This window comes from Pongo abelii, chromosome 10 (genome assembly GCF_028885655.2).
Source record: "Pongo abelii isolate AG06213 chromosome 10, NHGRI_mPonAbe1-v2.0_pri, whole genome shotgun sequence".
NCBI classification, from domain to species: domain Eukaryota; kingdom Metazoa; phylum Chordata; class Mammalia; order Primates; family Hominidae; genus Pongo; species Pongo abelii.
Genome location: NC_071995.2, coordinates 116247986 through 116272409, shown reverse-complemented (window position 1 = coordinate 116272409; position 24424 = coordinate 116247986). Strand labels below are relative to the sequence as shown.

General features: G+C 46.3%; 1 protein-coding gene and 1 long non-coding RNA gene across 3 annotated transcripts in view; one reads left to right on the top strand and one right to left on the bottom strand.

Moving 5' to 3' along the window:
- Positions 1-386: 386 nt before the first annotated feature.
- Positions 387-11975, bottom strand: LOC129049242 (uncharacterized). 2 transcript variants are annotated; one of them, XR_008512175.2, is made up of 4 exons: positions 11375-11975; positions 6872-7305; positions 1996-2285; positions 387-555 (listed from the first exon to the last, which is right to left on the bottom strand). It is a non-coding gene; the product is annotated as an uncharacterized LOC129049242 (long non-coding RNA). The 2 variants fall into 2 exon arrangements; XR_008512174.1 differs by lacking the exons at positions 6872-7305; positions 11375-11975 and adding an exon at positions 6330-6846.
- The window catches only part of NOS1 (nitric oxide synthase 1), a 207583-nt gene continuing 194874 nt past the window's right edge, over positions 11716-24424 (top strand). The window contains exon 1 of the mRNA XM_054527663.2: positions 11716-11863. The gene's annotated coding sequence lies outside the window, so the exon portion shown is untranslated. The remainder of the gene's footprint in view (positions 11864-24424) is intronic.

The following is a 24424-nucleotide window of genomic DNA, read 5'->3' as shown; positions in this document are numbered from 1 at the left end:
CAACCATCTATTCACCCATGCAACCATCTATCCACCCATCCATCCATCCACCCATCCATCCATCCAACCATTTATCCACCCATGCATCCATCCATCCATCCATCCATCCATCTATCCATCCATCCATGCATCCATCCATCCACCCATACATGCATGCCAACCATCCATCTATCCTTGCATTCATCTATCCATCCATCCAACCATCCATCCATCCAGCTAACCCTCCATGCATGCCATTCATCCATCCATACATACATACATCTACCCATCCTATTAGTCATTTGTCTGTCCATCCATCCACCTAGTTATTCATCTGTCTGTCCATCCACCTGTTCATCACTCATCCATACATTTATCAATAACTTATCAGACATCACTCATCTATCTACCTTTAATTTATCCATTTATTGGTTTATCTGTCCATCCGTCCATCCATCTGTCTGTAACTGGGGTCCCCAAGAGCATTCCCAGGTTTGATGATTCTCTGACAGGACTCAAGACTCAGTATACAGTTGCACTCGTGAATTTATTCCAGTGCAAGATAAAAAGCAAAATCTGCAAAGGGAAAAGATGCATGAGGTAAAGTCCAGAGAAACCAAGAGCAAGCTTCCAACAATCCTCTCCAAGTGGAGTCACACAGGACACACTTAATTCCTGGAGCAACAAGTTGTGACAACACGTGTGAAATGTTTTCTGCCAGTGAAGCTCATTAGAGACTCTGTGCCTAAGGTTTTTACGGGGGCGGGCCATGTAGGCACACTCTGCCTAAAATATACCAAAATTCCAGACTCTCAGAAGAAAAATGGACTTTTAACATAAACCATAGTGAGCTACTCTTACCAATTCTAGGAACTTTGGAAACCCTCCCCAAATCCAGCTTCCCAAGTGTGAGCCAAGGGTGAGCCTTGCAAGGAGGGCTCTCAGGAGAGTTGTCTCAGACCTGCTATATTAAAGCTCTCCTTCACTCCATCCAACTGTTTGTCCTTTTATCCATCTGTCCACCCTCTCATGCTTTGATCCATCACCCGTTCATGTATCCATCCATCCGTTGTTCTGTCCATCCATCTATCCACCTATCCATCTTTCCACCTACTCATTTATTTCACTCAACATGCGTTAAACATTTACTCTCATCCTGTCTTACTGGGCTTGAGACTGCAGAAACGGATGAGACATTCCCCACCCACTCCCATCAAGTCGCTCACATTCTGAGTGCCTTTAAAAAGAGCATCTCATTCCATCTCCTCCTCCATAGAGGAAGTGAGACATGTGGAGAGAAGGGCCCTCCTGGGGCACATGTTTGGGATGAACCAAGGGACAATGCTGAGCTGCAGGCCCTCAGTGAGCCCAGTGTGGTCTGAGCTGAGCACAACTCAGCCATGGGCACCCTTCAGTCTGAGCAGCCATGCCCCTCACCCGTGTCCTCCCTCTTTTTCCTATGGTGCTGCAAGGTAACTATTCCAGCTTCTCTACTGGGACCTCAGCTGCCACCAAGGCAGCCTTAGAGAGTCTGTGTGAGCTGAACCCAGTTGAGAGAAGAGGCTGGGAGGAAAATTTATAGCAACTGTGTGTGCCTGAGTTAGCTCTGGAGAAAAGACAGACAGTGAAGGCAATAGAGTTACTCTTCTCTCTCTCTGTCTTTCCCTCCTTTGCCAGCTCTCTGAGCATCTCTCCAACTCTGCCTCATCACTGTCACTCTAGCAATAATAATGGCAGCCCCTCAGGTCACTGTCACTTCCACCTTCCACATCCCTGACCTCATTGATCCTGCCGCCTGCTCCATGAAGTGAGCAGGGCTAGAATGATCCTTTGTCCTATTCAACATAGCAGAGCTAGAGGCTCAGACAGGCTAGGTGTCTTGTCCAAGGGCACACAGAGCTGGGCCCTACCCTTAAGTCTCTGTATTCCCTAATCCAGAATGCTCTTTCCCACAACATGATGAAGCCTCCCAAAACTCATTCCCAGGCATTTCTCTACTTTGGATAACACATTTACCTTAATTTTTCTTCTATTCTCATGATCAGCCTGTAAGATGCAGAGACAGGAACATCAGGAGAGGGGGGTTTATGCCAGCAGATGTGACATCTCTTTCTGCAGTCTCTTGAAGAGGCAACCATGCTCATATTAATAGTGGTTATCATTTAGCAGGCACTGATCAATGTTGTAGGTGCTAGTTTGAGCATTCAGCATACCCCATCCTTAACTGTAGGTGAAAGTACCACATAGATGACTCGAAGGATGTTATATCTACCCATTTGACTGAAGCAGAGGATCTGTCCACCAACCTGGCAGGATACAGAGGCCAGGTGAAGCACGTGAAGCATTAACTCCAAATGGGTGACAATTTGAACAGTAAATGTAATCTGCAAAGTGGCAAGCGGGTCAGCATCTTCCAAACATGGGATGCTTTTTAAAAATTCTTTTAATTTTTTTTGAGACAGGTCCTTGCTGTGTCACCTAGGCTGGAGTGCAATGGCATGATCATGGCTCACTGCAGCCTCAATCTCCCTGGGCTCAGATGATCCTCCCACCTCAGCCTCCACAGTGGCTGGGACTATAGGCATGCTCCACAATGCCTGGCAAATTTTTAAATTTTTTGTACAGACAGGGATTCCCCATGTTGCCCAGGCTGGTCTTAAACTGCTGGGCTCAATCTACATACCTCAGCTTCCCAAAGGGCTGGGATTATAGGCATGAGCTATCATGTGACCTCTGGCCATTTTGTTTTGTTTTGTTTGTTTGTTTTTTAACTGAGACAGGGTCTTGCTTGTTCACCCAGGCTGGAGTGCAGTGGCATGATCACAGCTCACTGCAACCTTAACCTCCTGGCCTCAAGCCATCCTCCTGCCTCAGCCTCCCAGGTAGCTGGGACTACAGGCGCGCATCACCATGCCTGGCTAACATGGGATGCTTTTAAAGGGTACCTTTTCTCACAGACACCTCCCCTTTGCCAATGTCGCCATAAAATATTTCTATTATGATGTTTTTTAAATGTATGTTGGCATAAAAGCAGATATAAGTTCTTCATTTATATCTTATCTACTGCTATAAAACCAGAACAAATCTGCAAATTAAATATGATCACAATTACAAAACCAATAAAATTCAAATTAAAAACATGTCTGTGGTGGGCACAGTGATGTTTTGCCGAGACAAAACTGCCACTCACAATCTGAATGGTGGACACACTCCCCAGACAGTTCTTTTTTCAAGAGCTTAATCAGCACATATCATTTTTAAAATGTATTTATTCCAGAGAGTTCTTTTGATTTTCCCCTGCCTCTGTGAGGACCTCTGTGATTTTCCACTTTCCCCTTCTCAGACTTCTGTGAACCTTCTGTTCATACAGTGTGGCACTCCATTCTTGCGCCTTTACCAGGCACAAAGAAGAGCATTTCTGTATCATGCCCATGGTATTTTCTTGTCATTGTGCAGTAATTAAAGTGAGACAGTTCAGCACAGTTGTCATCACAAACACAAATGCAGAACAGACACCAGAATCATGCGGCAATGCACGATGATTAGATAGTGATCAGTTAATTTAGAAAAGGATGATGGTAATATCCTATAACTTAAAACAATTACAACGTGATCATAGTGTACTGTGGACCCCCAGGGGACCCCAATTTGAGAAACTCATGTTCAGACACATCTCGCATTCATGGGGAGCATGGATTAGAATTGGGGAGCTGAAATAGGAGGCTATGATGTTATTTAGGCCTGATAGCAGGAGGGCTTCAATGGCTAAAATGGGAAGGAAGGGCCAGGTGTGGTGGCTTACGCCTGTAATCCCAGCACTTTGGGAGGCCGAGGCAGGAGGATCACTTGAATCCAGGAGTTAGTGACCAGGCTGGACAACATGGTGAAACCCTGTCTTTACAAAAAAATAAAAATAAAAGTTAGCCAGGTGTGGTGGCATGCTCCTGTAGTCCCAGTTATTCAGGAGGCTGAGGTGGGAGGATGGCTTGAGCCCCAGGAGGTCAAGGCTGCAGTGAGCTGTGATCATGCCACCGCACTCCAGCCTGGGTGACAGAGTGAGAACCCGTCTAAAAAAAAAAAAAATTGGAAGGAAGAATCTGAGCCATGTGTTGTGTTAAAGGAAGACTAGGCAGGATTTGAGCTTTGATGGTGATGCCCAGAGAACTGGCACGAGGTTCCTTGAGCCTCCCAGGCCCTGGAGGTGCCATGGAAGGAAATCAGTAGCAGCGAAGCAAGGGAGAAACCTCAGCTGATTTTCCTAAGCATATTGAGATCCTGGGCTTGGCTTCACTTTACTTGTTCTGAGCCTTAGTTTTTTCATTGGTTAAATGAGAATAAGACCTTCCCTGCACTTGGCAGAATGGATGAGTGAGTAAGGGCACAAGCTGGGGAATCAGGCAGCCCATGGCCTGAATTCTAGCTCTACGACTTGCTAGCTAGGAGACCCGAGAGTAGACCCTGGACATATCTGGGGCTGTGTTTCCTAGGCTGTAAAAGAGAAATAGCATTCACACCTTTGTACAGTTATTGTCAAAAGTGAATGTGATCATGTTTGCAAGGGGCTTAGTCAGTGTCTGAAACTTTGTGACCCACTCAGTAAATAATAACTGCTGTGTTACTATTACCATCAACCTCATTCATATCATCAATGGTGACGTGTTACCATCATCATCATTCCCTCACCAGCTTTCTCTATCTCTTCGTCATTCTGGGTCCTAGCTTCCCTCAACATGTGAATCCTGCTTCTCTGCCTGTGAAGACTTTGTCCAGTGCCTTTACCTCACAGCTGTTCTCCTTTTTCTAATGCAGGTTCTCAACCTGTTTTATGCCATAGACTCTTTGGTAGTCTGGTGAAACCTACACTCTTTCTCAGAATAAGGTTTTTATTTCTTCCTTTTTCTGTTCCAACTTTCTCACCGCCCCACAAATGTCCAACAATGATGGACTGGATTAAGAAAATGTGGCACATATACACCATGGAATACTATGCAGCCATAAAAAAGGATGAGTTCATGTCCTTTGTAGAGACATGGATGAAGTCCAACTTCTTTTTTAGGTTCAGAGGGTGCACGTGCAAGTTTGTTACACAGGAAAATTGTGTGTCACTGGGGTTTGGTGTACACATGATTCTGTCACCGAGTAGTGAACATAAGTACTTGATAGGTAGTTTTTTGAACCTCACCCTCCTCCCACCCTTCACCCTCAAGTAAGTCTTGGTGTCTATGGTTCCCCTCTTTGTGTTCATGTGTACTGAATATTTAGCACCCACTTATAAGTGAGAACATGTGGTATTTGGTTTTCTGTTTCTGCATTAATTCGCTTAGGCTGATGGCCTCCAGCTGCATCCATGTTGCTGCAAAGAAGGTGATTTCATTCTTTTTTATGCCTGTGTAGTATTCCATGATTTATATGTACCACATTTTGTCTTTTCTTTTCCTGTTTTTTTTTTTTTTTTTTTTTTTTTTGTGGAGACAAGGTCTCATTCTGTTGCCTAGGCTGGAGTACAGTGGAGCGGCTCAGCTCAATGCAACCTCTGCCTCCTGGGCTCAAGCAATCCTCCTGCCTCAGTATCCTGAGTAGCTGGAACCAGAGGTCCTTGAGCTGCCATGCCCAGCTAATTTTTGTGTTTTTTGGAGAGACAGGGTTTCACCATGTTGTCCAGTCTGGTCTCAAACTGAGCTCAAGCGATCCTCCTGCCTTGGCCTCCCAAAGTGTTGGGATTACAGGCATGAGCCACTGCTCCCGGCCCAAACCATATTTTCTTTATCTAGTCCACTGCTGGGCATCTAGGTTGATTCCATATCTTTGCTACTTTGAAAACAAATAATGTTTTTAAATGCATAAAACATAACACATCGGATTGCAAAGGAAGTAATTATACTGAAATATCGTTACCAAGTTTTTTGTTTTTTGTTTTTTGTTTTTTTTTTGAGACAGAGTCTCGCTCTGTCACCCAGGCTGAAGTGCAGTGGTGCAACCTCGACTCACTGCAACCTCCACCTCCCGGGTTTAGGTGATTCTTCTGCCTCAGCCTCCCGAGTAGCTGGGACTACAGGTGCCCACCACCACGCCCGGCTAATTTTTATATTTTTAATAGAGACAGGGTTTTACCATGTTAACCAGGCTGCTCTCAAACTTCTGACCCCAGATGATCCACCCACCTTGGCCTCCCAAAATGCTGAGATTACAGGCGTGAGCCACCACACCCAGCCAATATGTGTGTTTCTTTATTAACGCATTAACAAATGAGCTAGCTGTGAGTCTAACAGATTCTATAATTTTGAAGTAGTAATGAACATAAACATTTCAAGATATTTGTAACAACTGTAAGGTGATATGAAAATACTTACGATTTCTTTTGGTGATAAAGTCACAGGTACTGATAATACTACTGTGGCTATTGGTCTATATTTATAATGAAAGCAAGTGCTACAGTTCAGTTAGAGGTTAATGTAAAATAAAGATGTGATTTTTTTCCCATCCGGGTTCGCAGCTTCTCTGAATTGTATCCACAGACCCCTTGCTACAAATCAAATGGTGCTGTCTGCCTCATGCTACCGATTCCATTTAGTTAAGACTTATTTCTATTTGAACATTCAGAATTATTTTTATCTACCAACATGTACACGGTGAAAAAAAGAATCAAATGAGAGAGAACCCCGTACAACAGGAAACAGTTCTCCCCCCACTTCTTCCTACTTTTATTCTGCTTCCCAGGGGCTGCCATTCTTAAGTTTTCTAGGTGTTTCCTCTGTGGTTATCTCCAAATCTCTAAGCACCATGCTAAAACATGGTATTTATTGATTTACAGACCTTAGACCTCATCTATTGATATTCTTACCCTGTCCTCCCAAAATAGGTTTATCACTATTTTTAGTTCTACCTTGGTTACCTTGGCAACTCTAACAAATGCCTTTATGATTCCATTTCTTATTTCATCCACTACAGGTGTTATATTTTGACTCCACACCATTTCAGATGAGATGTTGGTGCTTCAACTTCCTTTGTTCTTCCTCTTTCTCTGCATTTCAAAATATTGACAACTGGCTGGGTGCGGTGGCTCACAGCTGAAATCCCAGCACTTTGGGAGGCTGAGGCAGGAGGATTGCTTGAGGTCAGACATTCGAGACCAGCCTGGGCAATGTGGCGCAATCCCATCTCTACAAAAAATATTAAAAAAAAATTTTGCCGGGCATGGTGGCATATGCCTGTAGTCCTAGCTCTTCAGGAGGCTGAGTCGGGAGGATCACTTGAGCCTGGGAGGTGGAGGCTGCAGTGAGATGAGATTGTGCCACTGAACTCCAGGCTGAGCGACAGAGCCAGACCCTATATCAAAAAAAAAAAATGTTGACAACTTTCTTTTGATGCATAGGTCCTGTATACTTAATATATCTATAAGCTCCTGGAAAGCAGGGACCTGGTTTAATTTCTTTTATATCTCAAGTGGATCTAATGGCACATAGTAGGTGTGCAGTAAATCTGTGTCCCATGCTCTGCCCTTTGGCTGTAGTATGTGCCCCCTAACCTGGTTACTGATCTGGAAAATGAGCCCCCAGCCACCACTATAGCTAGGGGAAGGAGTGGAGCTGCTACGATGCACGCAAGCCCATCCCCACTGACTGGCCAAAGCATAGTCGTGGGGGCTATTATTGCCCACAGTCACGCACTATGGAAATTCTCCTGGCCTTGGGGGTCTGATTTCCCCTTACAGCCTCAAGGAAGCTTCTTCAGGGAGAATATTAATGACTGTCTGAATTATTAGCTTCCCTCCCACCAGCATCACTAGATTTTCAACCAGGCATAAAATGGTCCTGGAAAAGGAGACAGCAAGACCAGATGTCAGAAGGAAGAAGGCTTTGCTATCATTCCCAAGTCTGATGATTTGTTTCCCGGGTGCTGTTCCTGGTTCATAAAGAGAATCTATTTCCTACAAGAGAAATCTCCTGTGTGAGAGATCTTTCTAAAGCCTGCTCGCTTCACTCAAGCCTCTGATATCAATCCAAGGCTCCCCAGTCCCTTGTGATGAAGTCCAAGTTCAAACTCAACCCAAGGCCCATTGTGACCAAGCCCTGGTCTCTAGCCAACCCTATTCCTTCCAGCTTCACCTCCCATAATCAAGCCAAATATAACCACTTGCAATTTCCCCAGATCAGTAGACATCCTCTTGCCCTTGCCGTTCTTCTACATGGAAAGCTGTCCTCCCCAGCAGCATCCTCTACTTGTCTTTCCTACCTTGGCATAGACAGCACCTCTGCCAGTCTTCCCTGAGGCCTCCTAGGTCCTATGTCCTCCAACAGCCTCTTGAACTCATCCCTATCATAATCTACATCATTTAATTGAGATTATCTATCTACTCAATGGTCTCCCCCTCTCAAGTATAAATTCCTTGAAGGTGAAATTCATATGATATTCAGCATTAGGTGACAGCAATGCCTAACACAGTGCATGGAAGCTAGAAAGTGTTCAATAAAGATGTTTGTGATGAGTGTATGAGTGGATAAATGTATGAATAGATGGTGGATGGGGATGGTTGTTTGAATGCGTGGATAGATGGATGAGTGGATGAGGGGATGGTTGCATAAATAACTGGAAGGCTGGGATGGATACACAAATGGATGAAAAGGTTACCAGTTGGAAAGATGGAAGGCACATGACCTTTGGTCCCTCATAAAGTGGGCAAGTGCCATCAAAACACACATCATGGAGTAACAGTTGGCCCCATTGCATGTAGCCCTGAGGTTAAGTTCATGCCCTAACTTTCCCCAGCTCTCCCAGTAACCCATGGAGGATCTTTCACTCAAAAGTGTCTCTGGGCTGGGCACAGTGGCTCATGCCTGTAATCCCAGCATTTTGGGAGACCTAGGAGAGTAGATCACTTGAGCCCAGGAGTTCAAGACCAGCCTGGGCAACATGGGCTCGAAATCTTGTCTCTACAAAATATACAAAACTTAGCCAGGTATGGTGGCATGCGCCTATAGTCCCAGCTACTCAGGGGGCTGAGGCTGGAGGATCGTTTGATGCCAGAGGTTGAGGTTGTAACGAGCTATGATCATGCCACTGCACTCCAGCCTGGGTGACTGAGCGAGACACTGTCTAAAAAAAAAAGAAAAAAAAAAGTCTCTGAACCTTCCTGGAACTTGTACTTTTATGGAGCGGATATGGAGCTCTGAATGTTTCATGTATATTATCAATTGTGTAAGCGGGGCTTTTTTGAATTTCTTATTCAGCAACAAACATTTCCTAAGGATATTTTATTCTCCAGCAACTATGGCAGGTGCTGGAGATATGGAAATGAAAAATCACTGCCTTCCGGGAGCTTAGGGTCTGGGGGAAGTGGTGGATGTAAATGTGCACTCAGCTAATAATAACACAATGACAATAGCTGAGATCATTGCTGCCATTTATTAAGTTCTAACTAATAGGAGAATAGGACTTAGATGGAGAATGAAGAGAGGATGCCCCTGATAGAGAGTACAAGAGAAAAATATCATACCCTATCATGTGAGGTAGGTCCTATTAGCTTCATTTCTTAAGTGTAGAAAGTGAGGCTCAGAGGGGTTAAGTGAATAATTCAAGGTCACATAGCTGATAAGTGGCAGAGCCAGAACTCCACCTGCCTCCAAGACCCAGGTTTTTAACCACTCCATGGCCTCTGACATAGTACACAGCCAGACCACGAGAGAGGGACCAAGAGGGGTATAAGCCACATACCAGAGGAACATGGAGGAGAGAGAAATGGACTCCTATTGGAGGAAAGGCAGAGACTTTACCCAGGAGGGGATATCAGAGTTTGGGTGGGACATTCTGTGTACTTGAGAGTAGTTACTCATAGATTTAAAGAGGGATTGTCTCATGGTCTCTGAAACTTCAAAGCCTGGTCTCCTGAGGGCTCTGACAGAAGACAGGGCATGCATTTCCTGGCTAGATCACCTCACTCCATTCCCCAGAGGCTCCATGGCACCAAGGACAGGACCCAGCTTGGGATCACATAGACACAAGCTGAAATCCCAGCCCTGTACCAGCTGTAGGGTAAGTGGTAGAGCTCAGTGTCTGTCTCCTAATTTGAGCTCTCCGAGCCTCAGTTTACTCATCTAGAAAATGGGAGTAATGATGCCTACATTGTCTGATTGTTGTTAGTATGGGGATAGTGTATGTCAGCCTGGCACTTAGGAGGGTCAGTAAAGAGTGGGTCCCTTCTCCTGGCTCCTGGACATAAGCAGCCTGCTCACATCATCCTCACAAGCTGATCCTTTTGTGGACGGAGAATCCCTTTGAGAATCTGGTAACAGTGAAAGAGCCTTTCTCTGCAGAAAAACACACATATACCCTGAATTGTTTCTCACATCTTGCAGAGGAGGTTTGTAGACCTCTGCGGGCCCAGGGTCAGACCTCCTGGTCTTAGGGCTAAAATTGGAATCATGCAGTTGTTCACATTAACATTTGAGTGATCTTGGATTTTGGAAACCAAGGGCAACATGGATGCTCTGGTTTGAAAGCCTGTCTATGGACAAGAAACAAAATGCTCTAAATTATCTGTGAATTGATTAAAGAAAAAAAACCATCACCATTGCATGGACATTTCCTGTGTTTCTGGCACTATGCTAAGCCACCTATATATATTAGCATTTTTCCCATCCCTTCGATTTTTCAAAAAGTTTATTGTATATATTTGAAATGTACAGCCAGACTCAGTATCTCAAACCGGTAATCCCAGCACCTTGGGAGGCCGAGGCAAGAGGATTGCTTGAGCCAAAGAGTTCAAGACCAGCCTGGGCAACATAGTGAGACCCCATCTCTACAAAAGTAAAAATCTAGCCGGGCGTGGTGGCATGCAGCTGTATTCCCAGCTACTTGGGAGGCTAAGGTGGGAGAATCCCTTGAGTCCAAGAGGTCAAGGCTGTAGTGAGCTGTGATCGCACCATTGTACTCCAGCCTGGGCAACAGAGTGAGACCCTGTCTCAATAATAATAACAATAATAGTAATAATAATAAAATAAAGTGTATAGCATGATGTTTTGATATATAGAGAGAGACTGAAATAATTATGATAGTCAAACAGATAAACACATCCATCATCTCACACAGTTACCCTTTTTATTCCTCTGGCAAGAACACAAAATGTATTCTTTTAGCAAAAATCCCAAATACAATACAATACAATACAATACAATACAATACACCATAATCAGCATGTTGTTCATTAGATCTCTAGACTTCATCCCACATATCTATCCCTTTGTATCCTTTGACCTACATCTCCCTACTTCCTACCCCTTTCACCCCTGGTAATCACTGTTTTTATCTCTATCTCTGTGTCTTCTACTTTCTTTTAGATTTCACATATAAATGAGATCATGGGGCATCTCTCTTTCTGTGCCTGGATTATTTCACTTACCATAACGTCCTCTAGGTTCAACTGCATTAATATCTTTGAAAAGATGAGGCAATCCCCCCTATAATCCCCATTTTACAGATGAAGACCCTGAGGCTCAGAGAGGTGAAGTTACTCTCAGGGTCATTCAGTAAGTGGCACAGCCAGGATTTGAAACTGGGTCCATTTAATTCTAGAAGTCATGGTCTTAATGTGAGGGGATTCTACTTAGGGCCACTTGTCACTCACACCCAGAGGTAAACGTAGTAAGATGGCTCATGGGGCTAGATCAGAAGCCACTGGATATGGTAGGACTCCCCAGTGAGATCTTAGAGGTGGCTGTGGTGATGCTGGCTGATGCTCTGTGCTCAGCCTTTGTGCACATCATAGGGGTGGCTGCTGAGCTTCACCTCTTTGAGGCCATCACTCTCAAAGTCCTTCAAGGTTTCCAGGGTAGGACACTCCATGTCCGTGATAAGTGTGACACTGCTTTTCTCACAGTGGCAGAGAAAGGTGAGACAAACTCATTAATGACAGCACAGGGGCATCCCATAATTAGATGGCCAGTCTCATTCCTAGAATTCTGAGACTGTCTAATAATAGGAGGAACCAGTGGGCCATAGAGTCATTGGTAATTGTTGCCTAGTGGCTTTGTCTCCTGGAAGCGACGCTTCAGCGGGTTTTCTCCACTGTGACTTTGATGGGCAAAGAAGTACCAGGCTGACAATCTGATGGAGATGCCCTCCCACGCACAAGGCCACAAGACCCCCTGTAGTGGGTGACTTTGGTCTAGGGCCCCTCCTGGGAGCTTGGCTGCCAGCCACAGGGGGGTTCACCTGAACAATTAGCTACTGCCAATTAGAGCCTCTGCTACTGGATGCTTTGTTCCCACTGTTGTATACACCCATGGGGACATAGGGGATGCATCAAAGCAGAAAGACAGAAAAGGGGCAGCCCCCACCCATTCCAGGCTGTTCCTGCCCAGACATGCTCCAAGCCCAACCCTTCCTCAAGCCTGGAAGTGCTATGGGACACCAGACATGTGATTGGCATCTCTGGGTGCCTGTGGTCTCACCTCTGAAATGTGATGGGCACTCACAATCCACTTTGCTGTTGGGATGTGAGATGTTGACCGTCTTGGATAAGAGATGTATTAATTTCCTAGGGTTCCCCTAACAAACTATAACAAACTAAGTAGCTCCAACAACAGAAATTTCTTCTTCCACAGTTCTGGAGGCCAGAAGTTCAAATCCAAGGTGTCAGGGGTGCACATGCCTTCAGAGAGCCGTGAGGAAGAATCTTCTCCAAGCCTCCCTCTTTGCCTCTGCAGCCTCAGGTGTTCCTTAACTCGTAGTGTTCCTTCTCCCTGTGTCTTCACATCGTCCCCACTCTATGCATGTCTGTCTCTTCACACGGTGTTCTTTTTGTAAGGACACTCGTCATATGGGATTGGAGTCCACCATACTTTAGCGTGACATCATCTTAACTAATGACATCTGCAGTGACCCTGTTCTCAAACAAGGTCACATTCTGAGGTACTGAGGTGAGGACTTCAACATATGAATTGGGGGTTGGGGGGACAGAATTCAACCCATAACAAGAGGGGACTTCACAGCAATTCAGGAATGTGTAAGAATGGCCTTAGAATCTGTCATCCCTTCCTTAAGTGGTCAAGAGCTAGATAAGGAGATAAGGAGAAAGGAGAATTGGAGAGCGGAGAGAATGTGATTATAAATGAATGTACAGGCTGGGCATGGTGGGTGACACTTGTAATTCCGGCACTTTGGGAAACCAAGGTGTATTAGGCCAATCTCACGCTGCTATAAAGAACTGACGGAGACTGGGTAATTTATAAAGGAAAGAGGTTTAATTGACTCACAGTTCCACATGGCTGGAGAGGCCTCAGGAAACTTACAATCATGGCAGAAGGGCAAGCAAACACGTCCTTCTTCACAGGGCAGCAGGAAGAAGAAGTGCCAAGCAAAGGGGGAAAAGCCGCCTATAAAACCATCAGACCTCATGGGAACTCACTCACTATCATGAGAACAGCAGCATGGGGGTAACTGCCCCCATGATTCAATTTCCTCCCACCTGGTCCCTCCCACGACACGTGGAGATTATGGGAATTACAATTCAGAATGAGATTTGGGTGGGGACACAGCCAAACCATACCACAAGGCAAGTGGATTGCTTAAATTCAGGAGTTCAAGACCAGCCTGGGCAACATGGCAAAACCCTGTCTCTACAAAAAAAATTTAAAAATTAGCCAAGCATGGCAACACATGTTTGTGGTCCCAGCTACTCGGGGGGCTGAGGCGGGAGGATTGCTTGAGCCTGGGAGGTGGAGGTTGCAGTGAACTGAAGTCATGCCACTGCACTCCAGCCTGGGCAACAGGGTGGGACCCTGTCTCAAAAAATAAATAAAAAAGTAAAATTTTAAAATTAAAATAAGTGAACTTACAGAACCTAAGTAAAACACACAAGGCTCGTCATTAGAACTCCGCTGTTTCCTCTCCCCCTCCTTCCTCTTTTCCTCTCCCTCCTCCCCTTTCTCTCCTCCCTCTCCCCCTCCTCTCCCTCCTCCCCTTTCTCTCCCCCTCCTCTCCCTCCTCCCCTTTCTCTCCTTCCCTTTCCTCCTCCTCTCCCTCCTCCCCTTCCTCCTCCCTCTCTACCTTCCCTCTCTTCAAATAAGTGGAGCATGAAGTACTTGGGCATTTTGAGGCTGATTCCTTTATATGAAAGAGAATATATAATACATATATGGTCACTGCTCCTGCCACAGACCAGGGTGTTGGGTAACCAGGGACAGGTGGGCAAAAGGAAGCTGTTGGAAGTTTTGGGGGAAAAAAAAACAGTGTTCAATTTATTTTACCTTTTTCAATGGGAGAATTTTAAACCTCCTTTTTTGCCTACGGTAGGTTCCACAGAGCAGTAGCTCTTAAATTTTAGCATGCATCAGATTCACCCAGAGGCCCAGATTTTTTTAAAAAATAAGGAACTTTCTGATCCCTACTTCCAGAGATTCTAATCAGGACAGGCTACATAATTTTCAGGGCCTCATGCAAAATGAAAATTATTCAAAAACTAATAAGAATTTCAGGACAGCAACAGCAGCTGCACAGGTCACAGGCTCATGATTCTGATTCAGAAGATCTGGGTGGGGCCTTGGAATCTGCATTTCACCAGGTCCTTGGGTGATTGTGGTGCAGGGGGCTGCAGACCATCCTTGGCAGATGGTCTGGCACAGAAGGTGAGCTGGGAAGTTTCCAGGAGGTTTCTGGGTAAGTGGTTTGAGCTGTAGTTTCCTGACCACCCTTTCTCCCCACTAATCTCTTAAAAGCAGTTCTGAAAACTGTGGCCAGAAAGATGTAGGAGCTATTTTCAGAGCTGGACATGGCCATGCTGTGGAAGAGGGTCCCTTCTTCTTCATGTCCTGGAGGAAGCTGGGGGAAGGGTGGTACCTGAAGCCCAGCCTCTGCCTCTCCCACCTGTGGAGAGGGATGTGGCAGAGTTCAAAGGACAAATGTCTGTGCCCTGAACTCTCAGCCCTTCACCAAAAACAAGTCCAAACCAATTTGTGACTTGGCCTAGGTCCACCACATCGGGATATCAGGAAGGTCAGCCTGACTTTTCTGTGTAATTTTCCCACGTGGGAAGACGGACAACAACTGGTGTCCCCTATGAAATCAAATCAAGCAGGCATCACAGGTGGCAGGTGGCACTGCAGGCACCATTTTTAGAGAGACCTTGCACCAGGACACTCCAAGGAGGAAAGAGTGCCCTGGAATTTCAAGAGGATCTATGCCTAAGATTGGGTCTGAAAATCGCCAGTCCTCTTTCTGAAGCCTATGGTTGCCATCAGATCTCTCCCGGTGCCTGGCGCATGGAGGGCGTGGGCAATTAACATGAAAGAATAAAGCAAAAGGAGGCTGATGGACAAGGGGTGCTTCCTTAGGGTCCTTATCTCCCAGTGCTCGGATTAGCCAGCAGTGGTCCAGCCCAATGCCAGAAAATGAAGAAGGGATTTTCTCAGGTTTGTTGTTGGGGGCAGCGGGGGAGGTTGAGCAGTGACCAGTCTCTGCATCCTGACTGCTGATGCTGATGCTGGAGGTGTGCAAACCTTTGACACCCCCCCCCCAGGTAGCAAGGAATGCTGTGTCTCCCAATCACCACCCTAGCCTCAAGCCCTGACTCTAGAACCACCTGCTCAGCATGCAGCTGGACCCTCAGGGGGGCAGTCCATCTCTTCTTGGCCTGGTCTTGGACCGCAGAGAAGTTCAGAGTTGGAAACCAAGTCATTCCAAGGTCCCAACCTCTACTATCCAGGAGCTTGCAGCCCTGTCAGTGATATTTGATTCTGTAGGAAACTGCCAGGAAATGAGATGATGTAATCGGCACTGAGGGGTGGGGAGTAGAGAGGGAAGGCTGGTGTGACCTGGACCCACTACTGTTGGGGTCTCCTGGTGAAACTGGGGGTCACCTGAGGCTGTCACCAAGTCAGTAGGCTTCAGAATTGAGTTGGAAGTTTTTTGTTTTTTGTTTTTGAGACGGAGTTTTGCTCTTGCTGCCCAGGCTGGAGTGCAATGGCGCAATTTCAGCTCACCACAACCTCCACCTCCCGGGTTCAAGCGATTCTTCTGCCTCAGCCTCCCAGGTAGCTGGGATTACAGGCATGCACCACCACGCCTGGCTAATTTTGTATTTTTAGTAGAGACGGGGTTTTTCCATGTTGGTCAGGCTGGTCTTGAACTCCCGACCTCAGGTGATCCGATACCCTTGGCCTCCCAAAATGCTGGGATTATAGGCGTGAGCCACCACACCCGGCTGAGTTGGAAGTTTTTAATTCTATTTCCTAGCCCCACCTCCTGCTAAGAGAGGCTGTAAATGGGTTGAACAGTGTCCTCAAAATAGATGCATCTAATGCCTGGTGCCTGTGAATATGACCTTATTTGAAAATAGGGTCTTTGCAGATGTGATTAAGTGAGGGATTTGGGATGAGATTTTCTGGACTAAGGGTAGCCCCTAAATCCTATGACTGGTATCCTTATGAGAAAGGAGAAGAAAATTTAGGACACAGAGAAGAACAGAATGTGAAAATGAAATCAGAGATTGAACTGATGCATTTACAAGTCAAGGAACTCCAAGGCTTGCTGGCAACCACCAGAAGCTAGGAGAGGCATGGGATGGATTCTCCCGTGAGCCTTTGCGGGGAGCCTGGCCCTGTCAACACGTTGGTTGAGGACTTCTGGCCTCCAAACTCTTAGAGAATAAGTGTCTGTTGTTTTAAGCCACAAAGTTTGTGGCAGTGTGTTAGGACAGTCCTGGGAAACTAAGTCAGAGGTCACAGACATGGGCCTGCCTGGCTGGTCTGGGACATAGTAAGTTCTGAATAAATGTGTGTTGATTTTAGGGAGTTACTTTTCATTACACAGACTTTTAAAGAGGATTACAAGGTGTTGTGTTTTTTTTTTGTTTTGTTTTGTTTTGTTTTTGTTTTTGTTTTGACAGAGTCTCTCTGTGTTGCCCAGGCTGGAGTGTGGGCTCGCTGCAGCCTACCAGGGATCTTAAGATCAGAATAATTGGCATTCCTCAGACACATAGGGCACAGGACTGCATTTGAAAAAGGGGGCTTTGTTGCTACATTTGAAAAGCACTTAGCTTGTGCCTTGCTCCTGAAGCAGGAGCTATAGACTCACAGCATCGGCATCACCTGGGAATTGGCTAGAAACGCAGAACTCGGGCCCTGCCCCAGACTCACTGAGTCAGACCCTGCCTGTGAGCAAGACCTCCATGTGTCCGGTGTGTACATCACTGTTGAGGGACAGCCCAGTTCAAATTGTGGCCACAGAGGCACCTGCTGTGTGGCCTCGGGCAAAACGCTTAAGCTCTCTGAGCCCTGGTTTCCCCAACAGTAATCTAGATCTAGAGCTATCATCCCCCTCAGCTGAGACAAGAGCTATCCCCATGGTGGACAGTCGGGTGATGTTGAACCCCAGATCGAGGCTACACCTTGGTAACAAGAACCAGACCCTCCTTTCAGTGAGAAACCAAGCGGCAGTCAGGGGCAGGGAGGGGCAGCAAAATGCTGGAGGCTGTGAGCCACGAAGAGGAGAAGGAAGGGGGGGCCAGTTGGGTCACTGGGGCCTAAGAGAATGGGCTTGCAGTGGCATTTCTAGGAGTTAGAGGGCAGGGATAGGCGAGATGGAAAGGATTGAACTAAACTACCCAAGCTCACCCAGCTTCACTTTCCTGGACTCATGCCCAGGAGTTTAATCTTTTACTTAGTCATTCAGTAAATATTAGTTGAATGCCTACTATGTGCCATAGCCCATGATGATGACTATCTTTGCATGGCTTTTCTTTTTTAATTTAATTTTATTTTTTTGAGACAGAGTCTCGCTCTGTCACCAGGCTGGAGTGCAGTGGCACGATCTCGGCTCACTGCAACCTCTGCCTCCTGGGTTCAAGCAATTCTGCTGTCTCAGCCTCCCCAGTAGCTGGGACTACAGGCATGCGCCACCATGCCCAGCTAATTTTTATATTTTTAGTGGAGACGGGGTTTCACCATGTTGGCCAGGATGCTCTCGATCTCTTGACCTCGTGATCTGCCCGCCTCGGCCTCCCAAAGCGCTGGGATTACAGGCGTGAGTGACCGTGCCCGGCCCTCTGTATGGCTTTTAGCAGCCCCTATCTAGAGTGGGGTATTACCATAGAATGTGATCAGTGCTGTGCTTGAGGTACAGGGAGCACCACATCAGTCTAGGGGAGACAGGAAAGGGCCTCTTAGAGGGCATGGTCTCTAAGCTGAGATCTGAAGGTTGAGTCAGCAAAGGGAAAGAAGGAAGAGTGCTCCAGGCAGAGGGAACAGCATGTGCAAAGTCCCTGAGGTTAGGGAGTGGGAAATATAAGTACAGAATTGAAGGCAGCTGGGTGTGGCTGGACTAGGGAGGCTGGAGGGGGCTGATGAGGAGAAACGAGCCTGGAGACAAAAGCAGGTCTGGGTCAAAGAGGGCCATCAGCCGTCTTTAGGAGGGTGGGTAATAGGGAGCCATGGATGGAATTTGAGGCAGAGGAGACAGATTCAGATTGATACTACAGAAAGATCATGTTGGCTGCTGTGAGGAACTTCAGTGGGGGTACAAGAGCAGGCAACAGACCAGCTAAGAGGCATTCACCATCATCCTGGCCAGAGTTGGTGGTGGTCTAAGGCTTTCAATTAGGGCTGAGGAATTGGGGTTTAAAATGATGCCCATCTTACCTCTGAACTCCCATACTTCACCTAGTCACCAGCAGGAGTTAGGCACACGCTAGTTCAAATCCTGTCCACAGAGGTACTTTCTATGTGACCTTGAGCAAAATTCATAAGCTCTCTGAGCCTTGGTTTTCCCAACCACAAAATAAGGACTATTTTACTACCTCACAAGAATTGTAACAGCGTATAAAGCCTTCTATTCATAAGGCCGTGTAAGAATTAAATGAGAAAATACACAAAAAGTATGGTGCTCAACAGAATAAGAGCCCCACACAGAGCAGCTGTAAGTGTTTCATTGATCAATTGTTAATTCTCCAATGACCCAGAACCTCCTTTGTGCCAAGTTCTGGGGACCTGGTGAGCAAGATGCTTTCCCTACCCTCATGGATATCACAGGCTAGTTGGGGAGATAGACACTTACATAAAAGGAAGAGGAGAATCAGCCATGCCTGGCGTACCTCCCAGGCTGGGGCAATGGCCAAGGGAATGCTTTTGGAAAGAGGAAAAACTACGTGTGTAGACAGACAGTGGGAACAGCCCCTGGTATCCCCAGCGCTAATTGCCAGCCCAGGAAATACAGAGCAGGGTAATATGATCAGGCCTGGAATTCTCCCATTGGCATGGAGAGAACAACGGATGTAGTGTGTGTGTGCACGTGTGTGTGTGTGTGTGTGTATGTATGTGAGTGCCCACACACACACATGCATGCATAATTACCCAAATAGCACAGATCCCAGGGCTCATGGCATAGGGTTAGTGACAGCCACATGTGAGGGTCACAGGAACTGCCGGAGGTGCCACCGGAGTTGAGAAAGGCATCCTAGGTCTGGCCTGGCCCTGGGCCATCGTGGAAAAGGACAGGGGTGAAAATAACCCCGGAGCGAGAGAAGCTGCAGGTTGGGATGGCCTTCAGGAGGGCGCCTGACGGGATCTATTAAGCTGAGAACTATGTCTGCCTCTGACCTTTCCATGTGTAGAGAAACCCTACCCCAGGGACACATTGTAACAGTGAAGAACCGGAAATAGCCTGAGTGCCCATCCAGGAGCAAATAAGTAAAATGTGGTCTCTATCATTCATATGGCAAGTTAAAAGAAAGAGCTAGATCTATTCGTATCCACATGACCCGATCTCAAACACATCCTGTGGAGTGAGAAAAGGAGGCGGTAGAATAAGGTTAAAAGGTGATAATATGTAGATATACTTGAACATTTGTCCATCTACGAAATGAGGCTATCTATACTATGCTGGTGCATATATTCATGTGTATCAGTAGAAACTAAGCTTGGAAAGATACACAGGAAACTTACAGCATAGATTACCTCTGGGAAACAGTGACATTGGAGGACACCTGGAGAGGATCATTTTTTAACACTCCCCTCCTCTCTATGACAAAATTATTTTCAGTAATAATCCTCTAATAATAAGTATTCTTTTCACAGTTTCTTGTTCCTTGGTTTTAAACCCAATTATTTAAAAATAATACATTTCTATGTTAAAGTTATATTCAAATTCGGTAAAATAGATTGTGTGTAAACTATAAATTTGCGCCTAACAAAAAACCCAAAAAATTTCTTTGGAGTTGGTTGAAAGAAAAAAAAAAAGATACCTCACAGCTTGTACCCCATTTCACCATTTTAAATTTTAATCAGAAATAAATGTTAAACAGCATTCCCAGTGGTGGCAAAGAATGACAGAATTAACTCAAGCGCTACTTCCTTGTGTCTATAATCACTGTTTATGTTGAATCTATTGTTTAAACAAAGGAAGATATATTATTCCAGGGGTTGAAGACACAGACTGGGCCCTCAGTGACTTCGAACGATTCCAAACGGTTCTGAACTTTCCAACTTCTGAAATAATTGCATGTTGAGTCTGCCTGTGTATAACCAGGGGGTTCTCTGAATTCACTTCCATGTAGAATAATGTACTATGTTCATTAAAGAATAACTAGGCCAGGCGTGGTGGCTCATGCCTATAATCCCAACACTTTGGGAGGCTGAGGTGGGTGGATCACCTGAGGTCAGGAGTCTGAGACCAGCCTGGCCAACATAGTAAAAACCCGTCTCTACTAAAAATACAAAAAATTAGCCAGGCGTGGTGGTGCGCACCTGTAATCTCAGCTACTTGGGAGGCTGAGGCAGGAAAATCACTTGAACTGGGGAGGCTGAGGTTGCACTGAGCCGAGATCGCACCATTGCACTCCAGTGTGGGCAACAAGAGCGAAACTCCATCTCAAAGAAAAAAAAGAATAACTAATAAAAATGTGCTAATTAAGTAATATGAATTAAACTACAGGTCATTATGTTACATGAAATAAGCCAGGCACAGAAAGACAAATATCGCATGTTCTCACTCATATGTAGGAGCTAAAAAAGTTGATCTTGTGGAGGCAGAGAGTGGAATGATGGTTATCAGAGGCTGGGAATGATGTGTGAGTCAGAGAGGTGAAGAGAGGTTGGTGAGATAATAACATACAGTCCAATAGAAGGAATAAGTTCTAATGTTCGATAGCAGACTGGGGTGACGATAGTTAACAGCAATGTATTGTGTATTTCAAAATAGCTAGAAGAGAGGAATTAAACTGTTCTCAACACACAGAAATGATAAATACTCTAGGTGATCGGTACCCTAAATACCATGGCTTGATATTACACATTCTATGCACGTAACAAAATATCATATGTACCCCATACATATGCACAAATATTATGTATCAGTTTTTAAAATCAGTTTTAAAATGAATTTGAAGCTTATTAGTAAAACTTAATAGTAATGCAGCAATGGTTTAGAATTTAGACAAACAGAATACTTTCTCAGGGTGAAATATTTGATCCCTGGTATTGGTTAAAACAGCCAGTGCCTGGTGATAAGAAAAAGCAGACTGACTTTTGTCAGTTTTATGATTGTTGTACATTTTTCTACCGACAGCCCAGCCCCTTATTACCTGCAACCAGGGTAGGTTAATCCCTCAGCCCTGCCCTTGGTGCCCATTGCTGGGAGGGGATACAGAGGACCAGAGTCAGAGCTGGGAGTTAAAAGGGGCTTTAGCTTTACCTATAATATCCTAATTTTTTTCCAGCATAGTGGTTAAGAGCGTAGGTTCTGAAGGCAGACTGCCTGAGTTCTGATCCTGGCCCCAAGGCAAGTTACTTCATTCATCCCAACCTCAGTCTCCTCATCTGTAGAATGGAACTGATAATACCTATATTATAGAGTGGTTGTGAGGATGACAAGAGATAATTTATACAAAATGCATAAAACACCTCCTGGCATAGCATAGGTATTCAATTAATGCTAGTCATGTTTTTAGAGGATAATGTGTTCATACACTAATGATGTAATTTTAAAAAGCATATGCCTAGGAAAAAAGCTGGATGCAAACATGCACAATATTAACCCAGGTTAGTGCTGGGGTGGGACCGTGCGGGAGAGTTATTTTTATTCTTTGTACATTTTTGTACTTTAAAAAAATTCCAGACCCTCCCCACCTCTCAGGCTGAAAGGCAGGGGTAGGGTTGTTCCCTGGGGCCTCAGTGGCTGAAATGAGCCCTGGCCACCAGCCACCCTTCAGCTTTGGGTCTGATGCTTCCAGGCCTGCTCAGGACAGCTCTGTCCTGGCCTCCAGAACTCTCTGGCATGACCCCAGGGGCAGCTTTTCTCTCTGAGTAGATTTTCTTTGTCTGGAAATGGACAAGGGGAGTGGCAGGCTGCTGGGGAAGTTGGAGGGACTTGGACCAAGTTGGCAGAGGGAGTGAAAGCAGTCTCAAGGCTCCGAGGGCCCCTCAGGGCCTCGATCCACCCATCCACTCATCCATCCCTCTATCCACTCATCCATCCACCCACCCCTCCACCTCTCCATTCACCTATCCATCCCTCCATCCACCCATCCATCCCTCCATCCACTCATCCACCCATCTACCCTCTATCTACCCCTCCACCCCTCCATCCACTCGTCTATCCCCCTACCACTCATTCATTCCTCTATCCACTCATCCATCCATCCACCCATCCATCCCTCTATCCACTCATCCCTCCATACACACATCCACCCATCCATCCATCCACCCATCCATTCATCCCTCCCTCCATCCATCCCTCCATCCACCTTCCACCCCTCCATTCACTCATTCATCCCTCTATCCACCTCCCTGTCTGTCCATCCTCTCACACATCCATTATTTTATTCATTCACTTATTCCACAAGTATTTATTGAACACCTATTATGTGCCAGGCACTGTACTAGTTCTGGGAGAGAGCAACAAACAAGTCAGACACAGTTCCAGCCTCCCGGGGCTGACATTCTAGTAGAGGGCACAGCAATAAAGTACACAAACAAATAAGTGTATAATTGCAAGTAGGTCTAAGATTCAGGGAAACCAACAAGGCTGTAGCCTGGCTGACTGACTGTTCACTAGCTGGTCCCGACTACCCACCTCTCCTGACACTTCTCTGTCTAGCTGGCAGCCTGGGCCAGCCCACAGGGTTCAAGTGTTCCAGGCTTCTTCCCAGAATTTTCCTTCACCATTGCCCAACTTGCCAAATTGTGAGAATTGCTGGTACACCTGTTAAAAACACAGATTTCTGGAACCCTCCTGGAGACACCCATTCAGACTGGGAATCTGTGATGGGTGGACGAGCCTTGGGGTGAGTGAGCCACGTCTCAGCTCCACTTTCTCCCGAAGCCTCATGTGCAGCCCAGGAGCGTGGGGACAGCTGGGCCCAGGTGACGGGGCCCCAGGATGCACCTGGGCTGATTCTCACGGCCCAGAGCCCTGGAAGGGGAGGGCTCGCTGAGGCCAGGGGTCAGACCTGCTCAGTGCCAGGCTGCCAGGAGCCTAAGAAGGCCAGGCCTCTGGGAGAGCAGGCAGAGGTGACCTCAGGATCTGCCTGGATCCTAAGAAGGAGGAGGAGGAGGAAAAGGAGGAGCCTTGGAGGCACTCAGCGGCCTCAGCCAGGTAGGAGGCCTGGGCAGGGAAGATTCCAGTCATCTGGCCCAGTAGGAAGGGGCTTTCTGCCAAGACTCTGTGCAGTCCCAAACCCTCGGTGAGGCCTGTCCTGGCACCACCGGTCTTGCGATCCTGGGCAGGGTCTGTATTTTGTTAGGCAAATGCCCATTGTGGGCACTGGAAAGATCAAGAGCAGCTCCTGGGGGAAGAGGGGGGAGGTTTGAATGATCAGAGAGGAATTGGAAGCAGGAGCCAAGAACAGGGCCTCTCGGAGTTTGAAAGAGATCCAGACCGCTCCCACTTCCTGAAGCTCCTGGTATATGAAAAAATGAGGGAGTTTCAAAACAGTGTTTGAAAACTCGCTGCTATATTTTTAATCCTTGAAATGCACTCATGAGACTGCGCTTCACGCCTTTCCACAACAATGTGATAGGAGGATGCTGGTCATCAGAAAGTGGCAGGATTCGCTTTAAATATTAATTCATAGTGCATTACAGCTGGCAAAGTCTGGGACAGGGCAGAAGTTAAAACTTGTTTGGTAAATGTCATCTGCTTGGGACCCTACTGCTGCATTTTGGTGACTGTATGAATAACCACATTGGGAGATAATTTCAGATGCCTGGGTTTGAGACCCCCATTCCCTGCAGTTGGCAAGACCTGTGGGCAGGTCATAGAAAGGCATGAGGGGCTCCTTCTGGTGTGGGGACCTAAGAGATGTGATTGGATGAGGCAGTGCACTGCGGGAGCATGGAGGAAGCCTCTCACCCGCCTGGGAAAGCCAGGGGGACTTCTTGGAGGAGGTGGATCTAATCTGGGACGTGAAGGATAAATAAGCATGCGCCAAGTAAAGGAGGGCAGATAATGGACAGATAAG